At 32.5% G+C, this 6,000-nt stretch overlaps 1 protein-coding gene across 1 annotated transcript in view; it reads right to left on the reverse strand.

The window, feature by feature from the left end:
• Positions 1–4,036, reverse strand: part of LOC120632604 (synaptic vesicle glycoprotein 2C-like) — a 56,393-nt gene extending 52,357 nt beyond the window's left edge. Inside the window, exon 1 of the mRNA XM_039902533.1 lies at positions 3,907–4,036. The gene's annotated coding sequence lies outside the window, so the exon portion shown is untranslated. The remainder of the gene's footprint in view (positions 1–3,906) is intronic.
• Between the last annotated feature and the right edge of the window lie 1,964 nt (positions 4,037–6,000).

Below are 6,000 nucleotides of genomic sequence, written 5' to 3' on the forward strand. Positions count from 1 at the left end.
TTTAGCCATAAAAAAAATCCTTGGTAAATCTTTCCGTTAAGGGCTTCAAAAAGTATGATAACTGTACCTTGGTGCTAATTAACACTATCTATCTTCTAGATGGGGTGTGCCAGTCTACCAAATGCCAGTCTCCACACAATCTCAAAAAATAACTGCTAGTTTTTTAGCTCCTAGGTCTAAATATATTTTATAATGGTAATTTTTTTTACACAAAATACTTAATGGATGTTCCATATTTAAAAACTTATTTTAGATTACTAAATTTAAATAAGTCATTTCCACAGAATTAAGCACATACAGAAAGCGTGTACACGACTAACATTGAAGCATCAAAAACCACTCCGCTGTAGTAGGGTTTCTCCAACAGGCGGTAAGTCACTTCATTCAGCAGGTGACAGTAATTATTTTACATCTAATGTTCAAAAAGTTTACCATACAATTTAAAAATGAGTAAAAGGGTAAAGTCAGACGTGCGCGAGGCATATTCACTGTTTTTGGACACAATACTTTTTATGCAATATTGCTGAATGAGGGTTCTGTATATTTTTCATTCTACGGTTATTTCATGTTCTGTTAATGTCCAATAAATTATTCACCTGACATTGGCTAATACGTGTAAAGTGAGAAGAAGAAAAAATATTAGAGACCTGACATTGGCTAATATGCGTAAAGCCAAGAAAAAAATCATGTGAAGGGGAGAGCGCTGATGTTGATAATACGAGTAGGTGTATATTAACTCTTAGTTTAGGCATCAACAAACACTATCTAAAGTTTAGATAGTGTTTGTTTAAGAATAAAAACTAAAATTGTTTAGATTCTAAACAATTTTACCAGATCATCACTTCCGAATAATTGATTAATGACTCGTTTAAAGGATTTAATTTACTTAAGGCCATATGAATTACTTCACTGCACAAAAGATTCGAGGTTACCTAATAAGTCTATTGTGTTAAGCATGATTAGGCGCGCTACATAAGTAATTCTGCTGTAAAATGATTATCAAGCGTTGATTTTAAAGGATAATTAGTGAGTTTTTACCTGTCTCTTTGTATATGCAGTGGCGTGCACTCCATATATGCACAAAATGACACAAAATGTTAGGGTATGCACTGCATACCCTAACATTTTGATTAGATATATAACTCGAATAGGAGGAGAATTTGTGCCGTTTTATGCAATTTTCCTGGTGTATGCATACCCTGGTAAGAAACCCAATGCACGCCACTGTGTATATGACTATACTTTTTAGAATGTACAATGTATGTATATACACACACGATATCCGATGAACATACACTCACAACATGCACGTACAGATGGGCGCACAGACACATACACACTCAAACATAAACACACACACACCTACACACGCGTTTCAGTCAGCATGCTATTCTCAATTAACTGTTAGAGAACTCAACACACCTTTGTAAAGTTTCCTTTGTTTAAGTGCACTATATATTATCTCAATGATTTAATCAATGGTTGGGAAGGCACTGGCCCCCAATATTTCATAGTTTAGGGGTCAGGATTCCAAAGATTTATTGTACTGAGTTTTTCTAAAAAATATTTACTCTTTCTTTATATATATCTTTAGCACACCCTATGGCCTAAAAGGCTTGTCGTATTTTTATGTCAGCGGTGTCAATAATTCGTCTTAGTCGTGAGATGACACTGGTTACATCGAAATAAAAATTAATAACAAAAAACCCGACTGCGTCAGTATCTGACCTGTATTTAATTCATTGAAGAAACGAAAAGATAGAAACAAGACATTAATTTGAGTAAGTATTTTATTTTGGTTTTTAATCATCTTAGTTGACAGTGTTCACAAACGCAGTTGGAGGCATCTGTTTACTTCGAGATTTTGTTGCTCTACCTTGATAACCCAACCAAATGATGAGAACTGGGCGTGTTTTTTGTAGTCTTATTCTTAATATTCACGAAATATTAAAAAATAAAAAATATTCATTATTTTTATGTATTTGTAGAAATACATAAATATTATATTGACTTTATTATTCGTCTACTCTGACTACATGTTGATCTCTATAAACGTTTAAAAAAAAAAAAAAATTACGTCATGGGTTTTTTAACTTCATTATTCGTATTTGCGCGCAATAAAATCCCCAAAACCACTTCGCAAATACTATACTTAGCTACCAAATCCCAATTAAACCTACCGTGACGAAAACGTTATTAACTCAGCTAATGAGAGGCCGTTTACTATCATTGTTCATATTTGTCACATTTGACAGTATCAAATAATCAACACGTCAGTCAATCTATCTTGTACAGAAGGATACCACCGAACCGACAAGTCAACAGCGCAGCGGTATCGCCGAGTAAATTTACTATGCAAACACTACTACTACGTAAAATCTTAATATATATAAATCTCCTGTCACGATGTTTGTCCGCGATGGACTCCTAAACTACTTAACCGATTTTAAATTAAATTGGCACACCGTGAGCAGTCTGGTCCAACTTAAGAGATAGGATAGCTTAGATCTTTAATTATAGTCGCAATTTTATTTTATTGCAAATTATTTGTCTATAATTAATTGACAGTCACATGTTATATATATATATATATATATATATATATATATATATATATATACTACAATACTCATTTAAGGCTTAGCGATACTGAATACTTTAAAAACAAAATCAAACGCAGACGAAGTCGCGGGCAACAGCTAGTTATACAATTTGATGTTAATTTGATAACCACATGTAGGTTCCCAGTAGTTTCATAGCAGACGTATTTTTTTCTAACTTTTTCGCTGTTTCTTACATTTTTACTAAGCTAAAAAGTTCTGATTAAAATACTACTACAAGATTAAAATACTACGACTAAATAATCAAACACTAATAGTGCTACATATAAATCACTAATTAAAATAATAATGGAAAAAGAGTTCCTGACCTAGCTTTTGTTAGGCTGTTGGCGTTATTAAAGTAGAGATAAAATCTAACTTTTCGTCCATGGAACTTTTAGTTTTTAAATGTTTAAAAATCTTAATAATTCGTTTCCTAAATCATTAGGCATTTTATTTAGGCGATGCCAAGATTTAGTGAAAACGGGCATTACTGCCTCTGAATTAAGTTATACGTAAAGGGTAGGTATAACTTCGTAGTAACTTAGAGCTTTCTAGATAAATAAAGTAGGTACCCCGTACCTGTAGGGAATATGGGATGATAATATTTTCGAATTACCGTAAGTTTGAAGTTCCAGAAATCATTCCGGCTCAATAGTAATACTTCGTTGAGATAATAGATAACATTTTTGTAATTTACTATTAAATGAAACACATTAAGTGTTGTCTTTAAATAAAAAATAAGCAACAAGTAAGTATCAAAGTATAGAAACAGATTATTTTCTGAAAATCTTTGCCAAAAAACTCATGCTTAATTTTTGTTTTATTTGCAGTCCTTTGCTTTGCAGTTCCTTTGTAACTTGTTCTATCTTTAATATTAATCTGATATCTTTTAACATATCTTTTCATTACTTTTAGTGTAAAGTATGTTTTAAAAATAAAAAAAACAAGTGAGATAAAATAAACAAAAAAAAACTAAATAAAAAAAGATTTAATGTTTTGTATGTGTGTTTTCATTATTGTCGATTACAAACAATTTAATTTTTTTTTTAAAAGTAACGAGGAGATGGTTTACTTTATAAGACAGGTAAGAAAAAATAGATTTTATGTGCAAAACACGTCAGATGTTCTAAGAAAGGAAACAAAAGCACCTATGTACTTGCGTTGGTACATCAATTAGACCCTTGAGAAAATTTTAACTGAAAATAAAGGACGGTATTTTACAGTTGTCCGGTGTGACACGGTGGCGTTACGTCACACGCCTGTGATAATAGCCTGCAAGGTTTAATTATCGTGAACTACTTACCCGACGGCCTGATGTCTCTCTTCCGATGAAATTTCTGGTATGAATGTTCAGCCACCGGGAGTGGCTATGAACTAAAAATATGGGGTGAAGGTGAACTTAACACTACACAACGTCGCGTCTGGCAACACTCTCGAAGGAGTGCGAGAGGCTTCTGTTTGTAACAAGCTATATATGTATCGGCAGGCCTCGACGAGTCAACATAGACAATCTCATAGCAAATACTACGCAAAAACACGTAAACAATATTTGAATATGGATTTCAGTTGTCACATTTGAACACCTTTTTCCGGGGAAAATGTGAGGGGTGTCAACAGTCAATCGAATCCCGTAATGTAAATACTGTGATAGTTAAATGATAGTCAGGTATAGGTATTTATATTTTTGCTAATTAAACCTTTATTATTATTCATTTAAAATTTTATCTATTTATGAAATTGAACAGTCAAGTTTCTATTTGCATTTCTTTCTCTCGAATAGCATTCCAATTCTTAAACCGAAACCAGAAAACGGATATTTATGTAAACAAATTTCTCCGAGATTTCTAGGTCATCATTTTTTATATAGAAGAATATCTCGATTTAGAAATTTCTAGTCAGACTATAATAATAGAACTAGTTATTGTGAAAGTGCCACTGGTACCAAATAGCAGAACAACACTAAAAACTATCTTCTTGTAATTAGGCCAAAAAGCACAAAAAATTATAACGCATATAACTTAGAAGTGTTAGAGGTGTGTGCTCGGATTCGAACTCGGCCCCCCGAAACTGAAGCCGAAGATCTAACTACTAGGCTAAATATGTGAATACTTTGTACTTATATAATACTTTCTCTTTCTTAAAATTCTTTATTTGAAGCTTTTAATATCTAGAGGTGTGTCAGACCCTATTTTCGAGAAAACCCTAACCTAAGCTTTAAGCCACTGTGTAAATCTAAGAACCTTACGTATGAGAAATATCAAACAGATTTATTTCCAAAATCCTATGATAAGCTCGTAAATAGAATAAACAAAAACTACTACTGATAATTTTAGCAACATAATATGATAAGAATTAAATATTCAAACAATGCATTACATACGAAAGAATTAGATATCTATAGATCATAAGACGCGTAAATCCTTTTAGGCGAACGACGCGAATCAAAATAATATAAGATTATTAGATAACAAAGAGCCTTAAGTCGACCTTGTTGTAAGTGTAACATGTGACGTTGGTAATTGCTGAAATGAGCGAAATCACTTTAAGGATCGGCTGTTTAAGAATACCTTTCGGACACATCGCAATTTAAAAGACGAGTTTGAGCGAGAATTGGGGTTGTTTTATGATACTTAGATTTATTAAAATTATTATTTGCCTTATTGAAGATAAGCAAAAAAATCCGAAATGTTATATTAGAAAACTTATTTTGTTTAACTCATACCAAGCTAAGTTACATACCTTGTAACTTAGCTTGGTATGAGTTAATATCGAACAGTTATTACCATAACTGTTCGATATAAAATTATTTAATTGTAATAATTGACGGGTCAAGGGCAAATCGCCTAAAACAGAGCAACACGTCACACAAAATTCCACCATGTGTCCATCATCCATGCAACCGGCAACCACGCCCTCCAGGCCGGAACACTGAAATGCTGCTTGTGCGGTAGACATAAGCATGGTGGTAAATGGTAGTACTTCCCCGGACGAGCTCAGTTACAAAATGCTCTACTTACTATCTACTAATTGTTGTATATGACGTTTTTTTTAGTCGGGTTATACTTTATAGCAAGTATTCAGATGCCCATGTGACTCATAAATTTCTGCTGGATACGTCATACGGTTGAAAAACACGACTTTTCTTATTATTTATATTTGTTAAATTAAATTAAATAAACTAAAGTCTAGTAACATAAAAAAAAATTATAATAAAAGTAACTTCCGACTATATTTTATTCGTTTTTATTTTGTTAATCTATTTTTTACAACTATCACAAATTTTATGTTGCTCTGGTATTTTGTGAAATAATCGGTTTTAAAGTACGGAAAGACGGTGAAAGTACCATAAGGGTCCTATTTTTACCATTCTGGTACGGAATCCTAAAAATAAGAAGAA

Source organism: Pararge aegeria, chromosome 20, assembly GCF_905163445.1.
Source record: "Pararge aegeria chromosome 20, ilParAegt1.1, whole genome shotgun sequence".
In the NCBI taxonomy this organism is placed as follows: Eukaryota; Metazoa; Arthropoda; class Insecta; order Lepidoptera; family Nymphalidae; genus Pararge; species Pararge aegeria.